Source organism: Mobula birostris, chromosome X, assembly GCF_030028105.1.
Source record: "Mobula birostris isolate sMobBir1 chromosome X, sMobBir1.hap1, whole genome shotgun sequence".
In the NCBI taxonomy this organism is placed as follows: Eukaryota; Metazoa; Chordata; class Chondrichthyes; order Myliobatiformes; family Myliobatidae; genus Mobula; species Mobula birostris.
Window position 1 is genome coordinate 77,693,201 of NC_092402.1, and position 19,991 is coordinate 77,713,191.

General features: G+C 41.1%; 1 protein-coding gene across 2 annotated transcripts in view; it reads right to left on the minus strand.

Moving 5' to 3' along the window:
• LOC140191461 (unconventional myosin-Id) overlaps positions 1-19,991 on the minus strand; it is a 591,692-nt gene that overhangs the window by 117,684 nt on the left and 454,017 nt on the right. The gene's annotated exons all lie outside the window — the stretch shown is intronic.

Below are 19,991 nucleotides of genomic sequence, written 5' to 3' on the forward strand. Positions count from 1 at the left end.
AAGTCAATGACAATGTCAGACTGTACCAATCACACAGTGCAGGCTGGAGGTGGCAGGAAAGCATTCACTATTAATGTCCTGGAGAATTTCATTTGCTGTTTAAGAAAGGAAGGAATACATCAGGTACTGTAACTTGAGGTATCTTCCTGTGGGCAGTTTAATGTGTTCTGCATTCTCAAACAATAGTGAAACTTTATGTTACACACATCAAAGTTTCTGGTGAATGCAGCAGGCCAGGCAGCATCTCTAGGAAGAGGTACAGTCGACGTTCTGGGCCGAGACCCTTCGTCATGACGAAGGGTCCCGGCCCGAAACCTCGACTGTACCTCTTCCTAGAGATGCTGCCTGGCCTGCTGCGTTCACCAGCAACTTTGATGTGTGTTGCTTGAATTTCCAGCATCTGCAGAATTCCTCGTGTTTGCATGAAACTTTATGTTGCTTTGTTTGTGACGAATAATACAATGTGTCCTCCTCAAAAATCCCAACTCCTGAAATAATTTTCCTAACAAGGCACGTAATTTACTTAGCAACAATAAGTAGTCAACAGAATGTGGCATCAAATATTTTCAATGAATGTTGCTGAAACATAACCAAAGGTATCAGAAATTGTCATCAAAATTGAATACTAAAATGGTCAATATTGCCACGTTTTAGCATGACATTTCTCATTTTGAATAGTACTCTAGAACCACTTTATTTATTAATTGATTGATTGATTGATTGAGATAGAGCATGGAACGGGCCCTTCCAGTCCTTTAAACTACACTGCCCAGCAAACCTCTGATCTAATCTGAGCCTAATCATGGGACAATTTACAATGACCAATTAACCTACCAATTGGTATGTCTTTGGACTGTGGAGGAATCCAGAGCACTCAGAGGAAATCCATGTGGGATTTGAGCCTGGGTCGCTAGTACTGTAAAGCATTGTGCTAACCACTAAGCTACCATGATTGAACTATTGCTCAAAAAGTTGGTGATATCACCACCTTGATTCACATTCAATAAAGATGCTTCCACATTGGTTGGGGAATTCCAGGATTTTGATTCAGTAGTATGGGACAATCAGTATTTGCAGATTAGGATAGTGTGCAACCTGAAGCAAACGCAGATGCAGATGCTCTTTTACAGTAGGGGCTCCCAACCTTTTTTTTATGTCATGGCCCCTTACCATTAATCGGGGAGATCCAAGGACCCCAGGTTGGGAACCCCTGCTTTATAGCTACTCCTCTTATCGCTTTATGTGGTAGAGTTCATAAATAAATGAAATTCTGCTGAAAACACTTGGCAAGGTGCTACAATGCATACTGCTGCTACAATGCAATGGTAGTAGAGGAAGCTGATGCCTGAAGAGATGAACAGGGTGAAAATGAAGGGAACTGCATTGTCCTGGATGATCAGGCACCTTGAAAGTCTCATCTGGGGCTAACTCTGTTATTAAATAGAAGAGTCGATTTTAATTTCTATTTATTTAACTGAAATATTTGCTGACCAGATGTTTATTTACAGGGAAAGAGCTGCACAGTACAGTGTGCAAGGATATTTGTCAGCTGTAGGTAAAAGAGGAAGTTCAGTGTTCAATGCAGTAGTCTGTGGGAAAGAAAAATACAAAGGAAAGCTTTCCTTAAAAAGGATGTTTCTTTTTGTAAACACTTCCCTTATTTAGGACCATTTACTTCTTTTTTTCCTGTTTGTGAGTGTGCAGCCATTTCCTCTAAACTATTTTCACAGTAGATACCTGCTGTTGAGCATGTTACAGGAGACCATTCACCACAATATCAGAAAAGGGGCCTCTTGTTTTACAAATAACCTATTCAATAAATCTCCTTCAGTATAAGAGAATTCAGTTTTGAACTGTCAGGTCCTGCACAAAAGCAAACGGCAGTACTGATATAATTATCAATATACCAAAGGAAAATAAATGAGGGAGTGGACAAGTCGAAGTAAGAGTAATTCTACATATCCCATGTAGTTTCAACCCAAATGCGATTCCACAACTACCCTTCAAATAGTTACAGATTTGAAGTTAACGAGGTTCAATGTCCTTGGTTTAAGGGCTTAGATGGAGTGGAATTCATAAAATGCATCCAAGAGGATTTTTCGAAAAAAAATTATACAGAATTCTACTGAGGGGGCAATACTTGATCTTATCTTAAGGAATAATAATGGGCAAGTGATAGAAGAGTCTGTGGAGGAATCCTTTGGGAACAGTGAATGTAGTTCAAGAAGCTTCAAGGCCGCCACAGAAAAAGATAAAGTTGGTTCTCAAGATACAACAAATCAGAATCAGGTTTATTATCACCGGCATATGACGTGAAATTTGTTAACTTAGCAGCAGCAGTTCAATGCAATACATAATCTAGCAGAGAAAAAAAATAAAATTTTAAAAATAATAGTAATAAATAAACAAGTAAATCAATTACTTATATCAAATAGATTTTTAAAAAGTGCAAAAACAGAAATACAGTATATTAAAAAAAGTGAGGTAGTGTCCAAAGCTTCAATGTCCAATTAGGAATCGGATGGCAGAGGGGAACAAGCTGTTCCTGAATCGCTGAGTGTGTGCCTTCAGGCTTCTGTACCTCCTACCTGATGGTAACAGTGAGAAAAGGGCATGTCCTGGTGCTGGAGGTCCTTAATAATGGACGCTGCCTTACTGAGACACCGCTCCCTGAAGATGTCCTGGGTAATTTGTAGGCTGGTGCCCAAGATGGAGCTGACTAGATTTACAACCTTCTGCAGCTTCTTTCGGTCCTGTGCAGTAGCCCCTCCCTACCAGACATACCAGGACTTGGCAGAAGTAGACGGGGAACAGCTGCTAGAGAGGAAAAAAACATCTAACAAATTGCTGTTGTTCCTCTCTGTTCCTTGTAGTGTATCTGATGGCAACCTTGCTGTGTTTTTTTAGCATTTGTCTGTTTTTCACAAGGCCGAGTTGCTAGCTCGACACAACTCAGCACAGATGGAAAGTGTGCAAGGAGCCGGCCGGATTCATACCCAGGACCACTTGCCTTGAAGTCCAATGTGGATGCCACAACACTACTGGCCAGCTATCTAATAAGTGGGAGACCTTTAAAAGCGAGATAGTAGGTGTTCAGAATCAGCATATTCTTGTAAAGATAAGAGGTAAAGATGGTAAGTTTAGGGAATGTTGGTTAACAGAGGATATTGAATGTGAGATCAGGTGAAAGAAGCATATGCCAGGTGCAGGAAATTACTGATGGAGTCCTTTATAATGGATACAACAGAGAACTAAAAGAAATTTGGAATGCAAAAGGAGTACATTAAATGACTTTGGCAAGAAAGATTAATGAGAATTGTAAAAAAAATTAATAAGTATATTGGTAGCAAAATTTAGCTGAGGACAGACTGTCTCTTCAGGGGTAATAGATCACCAAAGAGGTTATCTATGCATGCTACCAGGTATGAGTGAGGTCCTGAATGAAAACATCTCATTGGTAATCACCAGGGAAAGGAGTTAGAGGCTGGAGAGTTAAAGGAGGGTGTTTCCATTATTCTAGAGCATGTTTATTTCAGGAAAAAAGTGTTAGAAATATTGCAGCATATTAGGATGTATAAGTCCTCAGGGCCTAACATGACATATCCCAAGATGCTAAGGAAAGCAAAGAAAGAGTTTGCTGGGACTCTCACAGGTACTGTATTTTTTTCATCTTTATTAGCCACAGGTAATGAACTGGAGGACTAGTGGATAGCTAATGTTCAAAAAGGACAGGAGGGATGAGCTTGGAAACCAAAGGCTGGTGAGCCATATATTAGTGGTAGGGAAATTGTTGTAGAATATTTTCAGGACAAAACTATTTTCACTTGGAAAGACTGATTTGGAGGAGTCAGCATAGTCCCATGCAAGGGAGATCATGTCTCATAAGTCTAAATGAGATTTTTAAGGAAGTAACTAAGAAAATTGATGCGAGCAGAGTGGTAAATGTAGTTTACATAGATCTCAGTGAGGCTTTGACAAGACTAGTCCAGAAGGATAAGGCAAAATATGTTGGAAAACTGGATCCAACATTGGTTTGGTGATAGGAGATAGTGGGTAATGGTGGAGAGATGTTTTGCTGACTAGAAGTCTGTAGCAAATGGTGTACTGTAGGAATCAGTTCCGGGAACTTTGTCATTGGTTATATATGAGATGGATGAGAATATAGGTGGTCTATTAGAAAGCTTGCAGATAACAAAAAATTGGTAGGGTGGTAAAAAGCAAAGAAGGTTGTCTGAGGATACAGTGGGCCATAGATCAGCTGTAGATATGGGTGGAGCAGTGACTTATGGAACTTAGACAAGGATGAAGTCATTCACTTTCAGAAGTCAAATTCTGCCAGAACATATACAGTAAATAACAGGGACTTGATGTACGGATAAACATTGGGGTGCACATCCATAGCCCTCTGTAAGTGGCAACACAGTTGTATAGGGTAGTGAAAATTTATTTGGTATGCTTGCCTTTGTCAGTTGAGGTAGTGAGCGTAACACTTGGGACGTCATGTTGTAGTGGTACAAAATACTGGTTAAACTCGGAATATCGTTTACAGAGGAGCATCAGCGCTCAGGAGGATGATGGCGCCTAACAGCGACTCCTTTGTTTGCATCTTTGGAAACAGCTCTATTTCCATCTTTAATATCTCTCCTTTTTCCCTTTCACGGTTCTTTTGAAGACCCTGACCTGAAGTTACACGCTGACTTTGGTTCTTTGCGGGAATGGGACCTGCTCTCAGGACTGGCCGCTATTCGATATACCAAGGACGCAGCCTAGAAGACTAACCGCCTTCAGGGTTCCGGGATTTCGTGGCTTTGGAGGCGGGCGGACTCGAGGTTGGTGCCTCTGCAGGAAATTGGTATGTCGTGGGAAATGGAAGATTGAAAGCAGCAAGCTGGCTGCTGGCTGTGTGCCCAGAGACCCGAGTTCTTTGGGCACTGAGCTCGGAAAAAGCGATGCAACAGATTTTTAATATCGTAAATCAGCGAGTTGTTTGTTATGTCTCCCCTCTCACTGTGAAATGGGGATACTTCTTTTTCCCTTATTAGGAAGAGGACAGAGCCTGTGGTATGTTGAATTATGTGAACGAGTAGTCTTTGGGGTACTGCAAGTCTGTGACTTTATTGAGGCTTTGCTGCACGCTTTGAGTGTTTGGTAGAGGGTGCCGGTGCTTTTTTTGCTGGTGGGGGAGGGGGAATTGTTGCTTTGCCATTGTTTATGCATGGGAGGGGGACTTGGGGGGGCCTTGAGGTTCTAACATTTAACTGTCATCCATTCTTTTGGGCAGTCCTCTGTTTTTGTGGATGATTGCGAAGAAAAAGAATTTCAGGATGTATATCGTATACATTTCTCTGACACTAAATATACCTTTGAAACCTTTGAAACAAGAGAAAAATTGCAGACGCTAGAAGTCTGAGCAACACACACAAAATGCTGGAAGAACTCAGCAGGCCAGGCAGCATCTATGGAAAAGAACACAGTCGACATTTCGGGCTGAGACCTTTCAGCAGGACTCCTTTGGAAAAAGGAATCAAATTGCTGAATAAAACGCATAATATAGAAAATGCAGGAGCAACACACCTATACTGTTACAGGACATTATAATAAATAACCCTTATAAATGCTGTAGCAGGAAAGTATCAGCTGATTGTTTGTCCTGAGGTTCACCGTAGTTCGGTGCGTTTAATTGAAAACCAGCTTGCTGGTGGTTAAAATAAGTCAAGTGCACAGACCTTCAGCAAATGGCAAAAACAGAAAGTTGGTTGCTTTCGTACTAATTATTATAAAGTTGCAGAAACCCAACACTTGCATCCAATCACTACTTAAAACAAGAATAGCTTTCCTTGGGATAATTAGAAAGGTTAGATTATCATCTGAAAACACACTCTGGGTTTTTCATGTGGTACCTTGATTCTTTGAACACAGGCCGATATGGCTCATTTACCTGAAATCCGATGTTCTGCTGGCAAAGGAAAATTCTTTATACAATAGCCTGCCATCATTGCTCTTTAACAAAGTGTACATATAAAAATTACAAAAGACTATTCAAGTCTCTTGAAGACTGTTGGATTGGAGAAAAAAGAATGGAGGTGCTGCTGCTTCTTCAGTTGATACAGTGAACACATTTGAAGTGGAGTGACACAGTAAGAAGAATGTTAGGATTAGTTCCTTTACTGCAGGAAGATTTGAATTGGAGGATATCTCCTCGGGGTAAGTATTTCTTCTTTGAAAGAATCTTACATCTTTGTGGCTCTCTACTGCAGAGAGTCATGGATACCATGTATTTATCAATGATCAAAGATGATTTTGATAGATTTTTGGAGTTTATGAGGAATTGTTTACTATGGATTCCTAATATGAAAACAGAGGCCAAAGATTAAATCACACTGAAAAGCAGGGTACAAAGCAGAATGAACTTAGTTCTACTCAGATTTCTTGTATTTTTATTTATCAGTTGTAGCTCAATAGCAGTGAGCTTCTCTTAGATTCAGAACATTGTAGGGTCAAATCTTATTCAAGAGACTTGATCTGCAAGGTGGAATTTGGAATTCAATGCAGAAGACGAAGTGTGGACCATTAGTAGCACTGCTATTCGGATTATGTATTGAGCCAAGGTTTCACTTAACTCTCAGGTGAATATATGAGATCTTATAAAAGAATTTTCAGTAGATGGACTGATGTCACTCAGAAAAATGTGCATCCTCTCCATCCCATTCACTCAAAAATTAGGGATGGGCATTAAATGCTGAATGTGTCATCAATACCCAGATCTAGTATATTTTACTAAGCACAAATTGATAGATTCTTTTCCTAAATTACAATAATAACAGCTTTTCAAAAGCATTCCATTGACTGTATATTGTACTGAGAAGCCCTGAATCATACACGATGCTAGATACAAGAATCAGCAGATGCTGGAATGTCGAGCAAAAATAGAAGAACTCAGCAGGGTTGGCTGATGGTTCAGGCTGAAACCCTGCATTAGGACTGAGAACATAGATGAAGATAGCTAGCATATACAATTGACAGGGAGTGTAGAAATAGGAACTGGTAGGTGATACGTGGAATCAGATAAGGGCGGGGGGATGATGGGCAGATGGACGAAGGATATGAAAGGTTAGCTAAAGAAGAAACAACCTGAGGTAGATGGTATGTGGGTGATGTCTTGGTAATAAGATGTTGGTGAGGGTGGGGACAGGAAGCAGAAATGGAAAAAGAGAACAAAGGGACAGAGAACCTGAGTAAACGGGTTGGAGTGGAAAAGGAACACGTGGGATGTGGACTACCAGAATTTGACAAATTCAACATTATTACTATTGGGCTACAGGCTACACAAATAGAAAATGAGGTATCATTCTTCTAGATTTTTTTGGTCACACTATGGCAGAGGAGTAAGCCAAGTATAGACAGGTTACTATGGGAATTGAAACAACAAGCATCCGGAAGTTCAACTTCACTGTGGACCGAGTGCGGTGACCTCAGTTACACTTGGTCTTGCTTACGCAGAGGTGGCAATGCTGCGAACACTGAATGTAAAATACCAGATTATATCAGGTGCACTTGTATCTCTGCCTCACCTGAGGGGTCTGTTCACGTCCCTAGATGGTGGTGAGGAAGTGGGTGAAGGGGCCCATTTAAAATGCCTTTGACATGGTCCCTATTTGTCAATTTTGTTTTACTGCCATCTCTACATACACATTTAGCAGTAGTTGAAGGATATTTTTAACTACATCTGCTCTGTAACTTTTAAATACCGTACTTGATACCTAAAGAAGGAAAATCCTGAAATGTGTTTGCCATATGTGCAAGGTAATTAAATATTTTATCTTCTCATATTGTGCAGGTATGTGCAGCTTTAGATTTGAATTTTGTGTTCTCCCTCTGTATTTTATTAGTGTGTATATATTGAACACTCTTCAGGATCCTAACAGATTATTTAACAAATAGCTTGGCCACAGTTTTCCAATTAATATGATTTTGATAACGTGATATCAAGTTCTTTTTCCAGCATAAGAACTATATAACTATATAAATATAAGAACTATATCTGTGTTCCTTATTGTTGATTGGGTGTCTGCTTTTAATTTAAATTTTTTCTTAGGTACCCTGCAATCCCTAGTATCAATAGACCCTAGTATCAATAGAAGAGATACAAATGTAACAATACTCATCTCACCATGAGTTATATTTATGAACGATTGTTATAGCGGGGAGGTCCTGAAGACAGAATTTAAGGAGCTAGACAGAAAGCTGAAAAGCAGGACCTCCAGGGTGGCAATATCTGGATTTCTGCCAGTGCCATGCACCAGTGAGGGTAAGCAAAGGTTGATTTGGCAGATGAATGCATGGCTGAGAAACTCGTGTAGGGGGCAGAGTTTCAAATTTCTGGATCATTAGGATATCTTCTGGGGAAGGAACACGTTACACCTGAACCTGAGGGGGACCAATATCCTTGCAGGCATATCTGTTAGAGCGGCTGGGGAGAGTTTAAACTAATTTGGCAAGCAGATGAGAAGTGGAGTGATAGGGATGAGGATAGGGCTGTTGTTTTACACATTGTATTGCAGCAGGGAGGTAGGCAGAGGAGGTGGAGAAATAAAGTCAATTCAATTCAATGAAGAAACTGAAAGGGTAAAAAGACCCTGATGGGAGTTATATACAGACCTCCAAACAGTAGTAAAGATTTAGTCTACAAATTACAACGGGAAGTAGAAAAGTCATGTAAAAAAGGCAATGTTACGATAGGCATGGGGTATTTCAATATGCAGGTAGATTGGGAAAAATCAGGTTGGTGCTGGATCCCAAGATAGAGAATTTGTAGAATGCCTACGAGATGGCTTTTTAGAGCTGCTTGGCCATTTAAGGGATCAGCTGTTGTGGATTGGGTGTTGTGTAATGAACTAGATTTGATTAGGAAGGTTAAGGTAAAGGAACCCTTTGGAGGCAGTGATCATAATATGATAGAATTCACCCCGCAATTTGAAAGGGAGAACCTAAAGTCAGATGTACCAATATTACAGTATAGTAAAGGGAATTACAGCGGCATGAGAGAGGAGCTGGCCAAAGTTTAAGGAAATAGCAAGCAGGAGAGACAAAGGAGAATTGGTGGATGTTGCATACTTGGATATTCAGAAGGCTCTTGACAGGGTGGCACACATGAAGCTGCTTAACAAGAGCACTGGTATTACAGGAAATATAATAACATGGATAGAGCATTGGCTGATTGGCAGGAGGCAAAGAGTGGGAATAAAGGGAGCCTTTTCTGATTGGCTGCCAGTGCCTTGTGGTGTTCTGCATGGGTCGGTGTCGTTATATATCAATGATTTGGCATTGATGGCTTTGTGGCCAAGCTTGCGGACAATATGAAGATAGGTGTTGGGGCAGGTAGTGAAGAAGCAGACAAGCTATAGAAGGACTCAGACAGGTTAGGAGAATGAGCAAAGAAGTGGTGGAAGAAATACAATTTTGGGACGTGTATGGTCATGCACATTGATAGAATGAATAAAAGTGTAGACTATATCTAAACGGAGATAAAATTCAGTCCTCTGAGGTGCAAAGGGACTTGGGCGTCCTCGTGCCGGTTGAATCACTGATGAGGAAGGCAAATGCAATGTTAGCTTCCCTTCAAGAGAACTAGAATATAAAAGCAAGGATGTAATGCTGAGGCTTTATATGGCACTGGTGAGGCCTTACTTAGAGTATTGTGAGTAATTTTGGGCCCTTTATTTAAGAAAAGATGTGCTGATATTGGAGAAAGTTCATAGGCGGTTCATGAGAATGATTCCTGGAATGAAAGTCTTATCATAGGAGGAGTGATTGATGGCTCTGTGCCTTTACTCACTGGAATGTACAAACGTTGTAGAAGAATGAACTGGGATATTATTGAAACCTATCGTATGTTGAAAGGCCCAGATAGGGTAGATGTGGAGAGGATGTTTCCTATGATGGGGGAGTCTAGGACTGGAGGCACAGCCTCAGAATAGAGGGATGTCCATTTAGAATGGAGGTGAGGAGTAATTTCTTTAGCCACAGTGTGGTGAATCTGTGAAATTTGTTGCCACAGGCAGCTGTGGAGAACACGTCAAGGGGAGAGGGAGAGTGTGTGTGTGTGTGTGTGTGTGTGGGGGGGGGGGAGAGGAGAGGAGGGGAGAGGAGGGGAGAGGAGGGGAGAGGAGGGGAGAGGAGGGGAGAGGAGGGGAGAGGAGGGGAGAGGAGGGGAGAGGAGGGGAGAGGAGGGGAGAGGAGGGGAGAGGAGGGGAGAGGAGGGGAGAGGAGGGGAGAGGAGGGGAGAGGAGGGGAGAGGAGGGGAGAGGAGGGGAGAGGAGGGGAGAGGAGGGGAGAGGAGGGGAGAGGAGGGGAGAGGAGGGGAGAGGAGGGGGAGGAGGAGGAGGAGGAGGAGGAGGAGGAGGAGGAGGAGGAGGAGGAGGAGGAGGAGGAGGAGGAGGAGGAGGAGGAGGAGGAGGAGGAGGAGGAGGAGGAGGAGGAGGAGGAGGAGGAGGAGGAGGAGGAGGAGGAGGAGGAGGAGGAGGAGGAGGAGGAGGAGAGAGAGAGAGAGAGAGAGAGAGAGAGAGAGAGAGAGAGAGAGAGAGAGAGAATGAATGAATGAATGAATTTCTAAATATATACATAGAACAGACACATCAGAAATCTACTAGGTCAGATTAGTCTTCTGATTTGCAGACTCAAGCCGCATCTGGTATCCATAATGAATGCTAATGAGGACTAAGTTCTATTATGAATCTAGCAGCAGCCCTGGAATATTATTCCATCAGGAAAATATTTGTAGGTAAGGTGTTTTCATCTGTGAGGAACTGCACTGAGCTGCAGTGCTGACCTTGTTGTCCCTAAAGGTGACTAGGGACAGATACTGTCAGGTGTGTGGCAATGTACAATAAATCTTACAGTAATAAATCTTTCTCTTACAAAGTTAGGTCTATGTAATTCTGTTCAAGAATGTGAACTAAAATGGGACTGTTTTATAAATTGGCTTGGCTTGAACAAGGGATTTCATTGTAATGCAGATTTGGGGTAGCTCAGTAGTGTAACAATATTACGCTACCAGTGGTGCAGGTTATCTTCCACCATAAGCAGCTTGTATGTTCTCCCCATAACTGCGTGGGTTTCCTCCAATATTCCAACATTGGGTTAGTAGGATGTAATTGTTTGGGCTGGAAGAACCTGTTACCGTGCAGTGTCTCTAAATCTAGGAGGAGGAGAAGATGGCGGCGTGACGGCAGTGCGCGCGGCCTCTCTGGTGAATGATATCTGTAATCTGTCAAATAAGGGACCATGCACAATTCTGATTTGATGGAGACGGATGTGAGAGTACGGAGGAACATCTGGAAAACTTCTGAAATGCCCGTTTCGCTGCCGCTGCTACTGTGTGGTAACCGGAATCTCCAGAGCAGAAGGCCACGAATACTCGGCAGTGTACACAAGTCATTGTCACATTGTTAGTTCTTTTCAGTGCTAGGATTTGAATGCCAAGTTTAGTCAAGGCTACAGATTCATTTTGTAATGATACAATGCAGCCCTCAGCCAGAAAATTCTGTACGTTTATTCTCAGAAAGGAAACACAATGATTGTCTTAGCTTCTCTATCCAGATGGAGGATTTTATCCTTGATTTCCACCCATTGACAATTTCTGTAAAGTGGATGCATTAGTGGGCAATAAAACTCCATGATCAAATTGCTGATCGCATTTATAAGTGATGCTTAATCCCAATAGTGTAGAACAGCAAACATTAATACTTCACTAAAATATTACCTGTTTCTAAAACAACAGAGGTTCTCAAGGCACCACAAGTTTTATTTTAAACATGAGAAAATCTGCAGATGCTGGAAATCCTGAGCAACACACATTAAAACACTGGAGAAACTCAGCAGGTCAGGTAGCGTCTATGGAAATGAATACACAGTTGATGTCTTGAGACCTTTAATCAGGAAGATTAAAACACTGAAGAAACTCAGCAGGTCAGGTAGCGTCTATGGAAGTGAATACACAGTCGACGTCTGAGAAGTGGCAGTTGGAGTTCAACCCGGAGAACTGGGAAGTGGTACACTTTGAAAGGACAAACTCCAAGGCAGAGTACAAAGTAAATGGCAGGATACTTGGTAGTGTGGAGGAGCAGAGGGATCTGGGGGTACATATCCACAGATCCCTGAAAGTTGCCTCACAGGTAGATAGGGTAGTTAAGAAAGCTTATGGGATGTTAGCTTTCATAAGTCGAGGGATAGAGTTTAAGAGTCGCGATGTAATGATGCAGCTCTATAAAACTCTGGTTAGGCCACACTTGGAGTACTGTGTCCAGTTCTGGTCGCCTCACTAAAGGAAGGATGTGGAAGCATTGGAAAGGGCACAGAGGAGATCTACCAGGATGCTGCCTGGTTTAGAGAGTACGGATTATGATCAGAGATTAAGGGAAACAGGGCTTTACTCTTTGGAGAGAAGGAGGATGAGAGGAGACATGATAGAGGTGTACAAGATAATAAGAGGAATAGATAGAGTGGATAGCCAGCGCCTCTTCCTCAGGGCACCACTGCTCAATACAAGAGGACATGGCTTTAAGGTAAGGGGTGGGAAGTTCAAGGGGGATATTAGAGGAAGGTTTTTTACTCAGAGAGTGGTTGGTACGTGGAATGCGCTGCCTGAGTCAGTAGTGGAGGCAGATACACTAGTGAAGTTTAAGAGACTACTAGACAGGTATATGGAGGAATTTAAGTTGGGGGCTTATATGGGAGGCAGGGTTTGAGGGTCGGCATGACATTGTGGGCCGAAGGGCCTGTACTGTGCTGTAGTATTCTATGTTCTATGTCTTGAGACCTTTAATCAGGCAGGTCACTGGAAAGGAAAGGGGAAGACACCAGAATAAAGATGTGGTGGGAGTGGAAGCCGGATAGATAGAGGGTGATAGGTGAAGCCAGGTGGGTAAGAAAGATAAAGGGCAGAAGAAGGAATCTGGTAGGAGAGAAGAGTGGACCATAGGAGAAAGGAAAGGAGGAGGGGGCCCAGAGGGAGATGACAGGCAGGTGAGACGAGAAGAGGCCAGGTGACAAGTTTTATTTCACAAGAGAAAATCTACAGATGCTAGAAACACAAGCAACATACACAAAATGCTGGAGGAACTCAGCAGATCAGGCATCATCTATGGAAAAAAGTACAGTTGACATTTCAGGCTGAATGGAGGAAAAAAGGAGGAGGGGTCCTCGTCTTTTTTTCCTCCAGTCCTGCCAAAGGGTCTCGGACCGAAACATCAACTGTAGTTTTTTCCATAGATGCTGTCTGGCCTGCTGAGTTCCTTCAGCATTTTGTGTGCGTTGTGATGAGTTTTATTTAGTAGCTTTGGCTGTCTCAGTGTGCAACCCCAGTGTTAATAAATAAGCTGAAATCTCAAAAATACATCTCAAAAACTCATTTCAAACATGAAATGATCATTTACTTCAACCATAAGAAAAAAAAAGACTGGACGGTGGCCTATGCTGTTTAAGAAGGGCAGCAAGGACAAGCCAGGGAACTGGCTGGTCAGTTTTACATCAGTAGTGCAAAGTTACTGCAGGGAATACTGAAGATCAGGATCTACCAGCATTTGGATCAACAGGGTCTGATTAGGAGGAGTTAGCATGGCTTAGTGCATGGAAGGTCATGCTTGATGCAACTTTTAAAGATTTTTGAAGAGATATCCAAAGAATTAGATGAGGGTAGGCAGTGGATGTTGTTGTTTTGGACTTCAAAAAGGCCTTCAACAAGTTACTGCATGGTAGGTTGGACTGGAACATTAGGTTCCATGGAAAGCAGGAAGAAAATGTTAGCTGGATTCTAAAATGGCTGAGAGATAGGAAGCAGAAAGTGGTGACTAAAGGTTGCTTCTTGCAATGGAGGCTTGTGACTGGTGTGCTGCAGGGGGTCGGTGTTGGGACCCTTGTTATTTGTTATTTATAGAAGGACTGCAGAAGGACTTAGACAGATTTGGGGAATCGGTAAAGAAGTGGCAGGTGCAATATCATGTAGGGAAGTATATTGTCATGCACTTTGGTATTAGGAATAAAGGTGTAGACTATTTTCTAAATGGGGAGAAAATTCAATAATCAGAGGTGCAAGGGGACTTTGGAGTCCTTGTGTAGGATTCCCTAAAGGTTTATTTGCAGGTTGAATAGGTGGCAATGAAGGCAAATACAATGTTAGCATTCATTTCAAGAGGACTAGAATATAAAAGCAGGAACATATTGCTGAGGCTTTATAAGGCATTGATCAGACTGCACTTGGAGAATTGTGAACAGTTTTGGGCCTGTTAGCTAAGAAAAGATATGCCGGCATCATAGAGGGACCAGAGGAGGCTCGTGAGAATAATTCCAGGAATGAAAGGGTTAACATATGAAGAGTGTTTGATGGCCCTGGACCTTTACTCATTAGAGTTTAGAAGAATGAGGGAATATTGAAAGGTCTAGATAGAGTGGATATGGAGAGGATGTTTGCTACAGTGGGTGAGTCTACGAGCAGAGGGAACAGCCTCAGTATAAAGGGACGTCCATTTAGAATGGAGAGGAGGAGGAATTTCTTTAGCCAGAGAATGGTGAATCTGTGGAGTTCATTGCCACGGACGCCTGTGGAGCCCAAGTCATTGAGTGTCTTTAAAGTGGAGGTTGATAGCTTCTTAGTTAGTCAGGGCATGAAAGGTTATGGGGAGAAGGCAGGATACTGGGGCTGAGAGGGATAATAAATCATCCATGATGGAATGGTGGGACAAACTCAATGGGCTGAATGGCCTAATTCTGCTCCTATGTCTTATAGTTTTATGGTCTAAATTATTTGGATACAAATGCATGAGGCTTGATCAGTAAGTTTTTGGATGGCACACAATTGAGGCGTGTTATTGATATAAAGAAGGTTAGTAGATTACAGGGGCGTCTTGATCAGTTAGAGAAGTAGGCTAAGGAATGGCGAGTGGATTTCAATGCAGATATGAGTGAGTTGATACATCTTGGAAATTCAAACCAGTGTAAGACTTTTACTATGAATGGAAGGGAATTAAGGTGTGTAATGGAATAGAAGGACCTAGGAATGTAAGTGGATAATTTGTTGAAAACAGAGTCAGGTAGGCAGGGTGGTAAAAAAGGAATTTAGCATGCTGGCTTTCATTAATCAGATCATGAGTATATGAGTTGGGACATTATGTTGCATTATACAAGTTGTTAGTGAAGCCACACTTGGAGTACCGTGTAAAGTTTTTGTCACCCTGTTATAGGAAAGATGTGGATAAACTGGAGGGAGTGCAGAAAAGATTAGTTGAGGATGTTTGGTGCTGTACTTCTCTATGACTCTGTAAGATGTGCCTCACTCTCTCTTTACTTCATCAAAAACATATTAACCAAATCAGGCAGTTTAATAGAGGGCTGAATGCTTAGTATCTCACATTTAGCTCTGCGAAGAGTCTGAAGACTTCTGCTTTTGCCTATAGGCAACAAAGCACAGGATCCACAGACTTCCTTGTGCTTGTAGCACATTGCCAGCAAACAGATTCTTCTATTCTCTGCTTACATAGGGAAGTAAAATAAAATGGAAACTCTAAATGCCAGAAATAAAACCAGGATCTATTGGACTTACATCGCACCTGTCATGGAGGAAAATGCTTTGATACACAAATCCCAACTCTTGTCACAGGCCAACTAGGCAGCTGTACATTTCCAGGATTGTTTTGCTTTAATTAAAGCATTCAGACAGGTGCTAAATCCTTTCCCTGCAAGAATGCCCCAACAGTTGGGTTTTTAAAATCCGGAAGTAAATTAAACAGGCAGGAAATGCGTTGGAATTATTGCTGTTACTGTAGAATCCTGCAACTGAAATTAACACCCACTAAATAAATAACTGGGTTGTTAAAATACTTCAAATCTTTTAATAAAACTTGAGAAAAAACTTACACATATCTAGAGCACTTTCTAGCAATTTTGGTAGCTGAATGATTGATGATAATGGGTGTTGTTACTTATAATAGCTAACAATTAATCTATGAGATTACAAGTAGAAAACTAAGTGGTGGGTAGATTTTGGAACTAGGTCTGAAGTCATCTGTTCCTCTCAAGTACACGACATACAACACATCTCATGTAGCCAATAATATCAAGAACTCCATTTAATACTCACAAACATACAGTATATTACCTTGCACCTAACTAAAAATTAATAAAATCTACATCATTTCATGACCCTATAAATAAAGGACCCCAAGTAACTTTATCAGATAATTCTGGAAACATAGCAGTAGGCTAAGAGGGCATTCATAAAGAAAATATGGAGAAGGCTGAAGGTATTTCTAATGAACAGAAATCTGTTTTCTGAAATGGAAATCAGTAAATTAAATTGAAAATGGTACCTGATCCGACTGCTTAAATTTTCTGCTATATTTCAGATATAGCATTGCAGCACTTGTAGCCTATATTAACCCTTATTTTATACAGGGAAACAATCATTCTTCTCCATCATTTGATTAATGCAGGTAATATACTGTTTTGTAAACACTAGATTCTGTTCTCTCAATTGTGTTTATAAGCCTCTCACCCCACTGCTCAAAGGAAGGAGCAAAATTAATGGCATAAATCTGGAGTCAGGATTGAATAAGAAAAACACTGCACTCAATTCTCTGGGTGGATCTGAAGTTAATAGATACTAGAGAAACAGGATTACTTTGTTGCTTTGACAAAGCTTGAGACTGTGATTCTTATGCCAGTTGGAGAATATAGATTGTGTAACAACATCACACAAGAACACACAGAGGAAAACAGGAGTAGCAGCAAGTAATTGGGTCCTATAGCCAGCCCCACCATTTAATACACTACCAAGAGTGGCAGGGTTAGTGCAATCACTTGACAGCACTCGTCATCACCGATCGAGGTTTGATTCCAGCTGCTGTCTGGAAGGAGTTTGTATGTTCTGTTTCTTGGCTAGGTGTCTAAGTAGGTCGATTGTGAAAATCATTCTTTGTACATAGCCAACAATACCTGTTACTAGTAGCTTTCATCTGATAAGAAACTGAGGAAGACCAATGCTTAAAGGACCACTTATACAAAAATTGAAATTAGAATCTGTGATAAATCCTGACATTGTGGTTAAATAGGCCATAAAATTAAATGCTTTGGATTACATTGGAAAAGGAAGCAAAGAGACCACAATGCTGAGAATGAATTATAATGTGAGACAACAGTGCAATGAGTCTTTACCTTAATGTTCTGCTGTGAAAGGGCAAATTGAATGTCATACATAGAGAGGAGTAACAAAATGGTAATATAGATTATCAAATGCATATTCTTTTTAGGCATATTACGAGTCATTATGACTCAAATCATTAACTCTAACACTAAAGTCAAGTTTGGTATGCAATATCTCCAGACTCTTAAATTTTAAGTTGTTTCAGAAACAGTAGATATCACTTGCTAATTGATCACACCAAAGTATTTTAGGCTGAAAGTGTCACTTATTTGAACCCTGGAGCAGCTGTTTGAAACAGATGGATCTTACAACTGCTACTGCAATATGTCTGTCATAAATGGCTGCCCTGGTCACTTTGTTATTACAGGTCAAACAAATGTAACCTTGGTGCTGTATGACAGTATGCCTTTTCAAGAAGGCAGTGCCTGTTGCAAAAACTCTAAGAATAGCACTGATGTAAGTGAACATATGTAGAATATGCACGTCATAAACTAAGACCTGATGAAATTAAGAGTTTCTTTAAGAAATGAAAACCAACATTAACAAGTGTCTTTGTTATTGAAGTGAAGTGTATGATTCCACTATTAAAATGAACTCAGATGTATACATAAAATTATTTGAACAATTAAACAATTTGCAGGGTTATGTACAGCATAAGAAAATAACATTCATCTCAACAGACAAACGGCATCCTCCTTGCCACCCACTTATATGAACGTCCAGTGTCTTTCCCCACTCTGACATGGTTCCAGGCTTCCTGACTGCAATAGTTTCCTATCCACCACAGATAATTTAAACTCTCTGCACCCCCATTCCCACCAAACTAGCAAACAGTGCTTTCTTGAACAGTACATGTTCACCAGTTCTCTTCTTACATCTGACTTAGATCGAACAAATTATCCAGAAATAGGAAATTATGCTAAATTATGCTGTCTTTTAATGGGATCTTTGGATTTTTCATTGCTCCAGTCTTAGTCACTCTTTCTCATTGTTTCCTCTAGTATATTGATGATAATGTTGTCTGCTCTCTGGCAAATTGGACGAACAATTTCCCTCCTCCCCTTGCATTCACATAGTTCATCTTCAACTCTCCCCTTAGCCTTCTTTCATTGACCTTTGTTAAAACATTTTTTTTGTGGGGATAGGTTATAGATCAATATCTACTCTAAGTCTACAGGCTCCCATAGCTACATTTGGCTACAAAAACAAAGGAGCTGGTTGTGGATTACAGGAGGAATGGAGACAGGCTAACCCCTATTGACAACAAGGATCTGAGGTTGAGAGGGTAAATAGCTTTAAGTTCCTTGGCACCCACTTCACTGAGGATGTCACGTGGTCTGTACACACCAACTGTGTGGTGAAAAAGGCACGACAATGCCTCTTTCTTCTCAGATGGTTGAAGAAGTTTGGTATGGGCCCCCAAATCCTAAGAACTTTCTACAGGGGTGCAATTCAGAGTATCCTGACTGGCTGCATCACTGCCTGGTATGGGAACTGTATCTCCCTCAATCGCAGGACTCTGCAGAGAGTGGTGTCGACAGCCCAGCACATCTGTAGATGTGAACTTCCCATGATTCAGGACATTTACATGGACAGGTGTGTAAAAAGGGCCCATAGGATCATTGGGGACACTAGTCACCCCTTCCAGCTGCTACGATCCGGGAAACAGTACTGCAGCATAAAAGCTAGGACCAACAGGCTCCGGGACAGCTTCTTCCACCAAGCCATCAGACTGATTAACCCACACTGATTTGAGTGTACTCTATATTACATTGACTGTTCTATTTATTATAAATTATTATAAATGACTATGATTGCACATTGCACATTTAGATGGAGATGTAACGTAAAGATTTTTACTCCTCATGTATGTGAAGGATGTAAGAAATAAAGTCAATTCAATGTTCTCGTACTTCACATCCTGTGCAGGCTCTCCATTTTCTCAGTTTCAGAGCTTTCATTGGATTTTTCCATAGCAGTGCCTTCTGTCCAGATTCCAGTTTCTTCATAATGTGAATATCTGTTTCCTCTAGCCTCTCCTCATTTCCAGAAGCTCAAGGCCATTGCCCTTCTCATCGTCTATCCTATTAGATTTGATACTCAATGGAATATTTATTGTGATTTCTACCACTTACAGAATGATAGTACATACCATCAAGCACATTTTGCTCTCCCTCCATATTTCCCTAAGGAAACCATGCCTTCCATATATGCTTTACACTTTTTCAGTTTGCGCTGTTCTCAGTCTCAAAAAACAATTTCCAGTATAATAGCAATTTAAAATACTTCTTTCAGACTAATCAGCTGAACCTGGTTCTCATGGCACCATCTCCTTCATAATGAAGAGATTCAGCAGAGAATTCACTCAATAACATTTATGTAGAATGCTCCCAATTGATCTGTAAAAAAAAAGATACAAGCTACCATCTAAATTTAATTCTTCACTTTATCGCCACTCTCACCCTGGCAGTGTACTCTGTTTTGATGAAGGCACAACACCACAAGAAGTGGGAACAGGAGTAGAACATTCAGACCCCATGAACCTTCTCCTCTATTCAACAGAATTATGGGTGATCTGATGTTCATCATTCACTTTTCTGCCCTTTCTTCATAACTTTTCATTCGCTTGCTGATCAGCATTGTATGTATATACTGCACACGTAGACTCTGCACCCACAGCTCTCTGTGGTAAAAAGATGTTTGACCAGAGTATTCTCATAATTTTGTTTTATTTTCAATTTCTGCCTCTTATCCATATTTATAAGTCACCATTTTATTTTTTCCACTCCTACTTTGA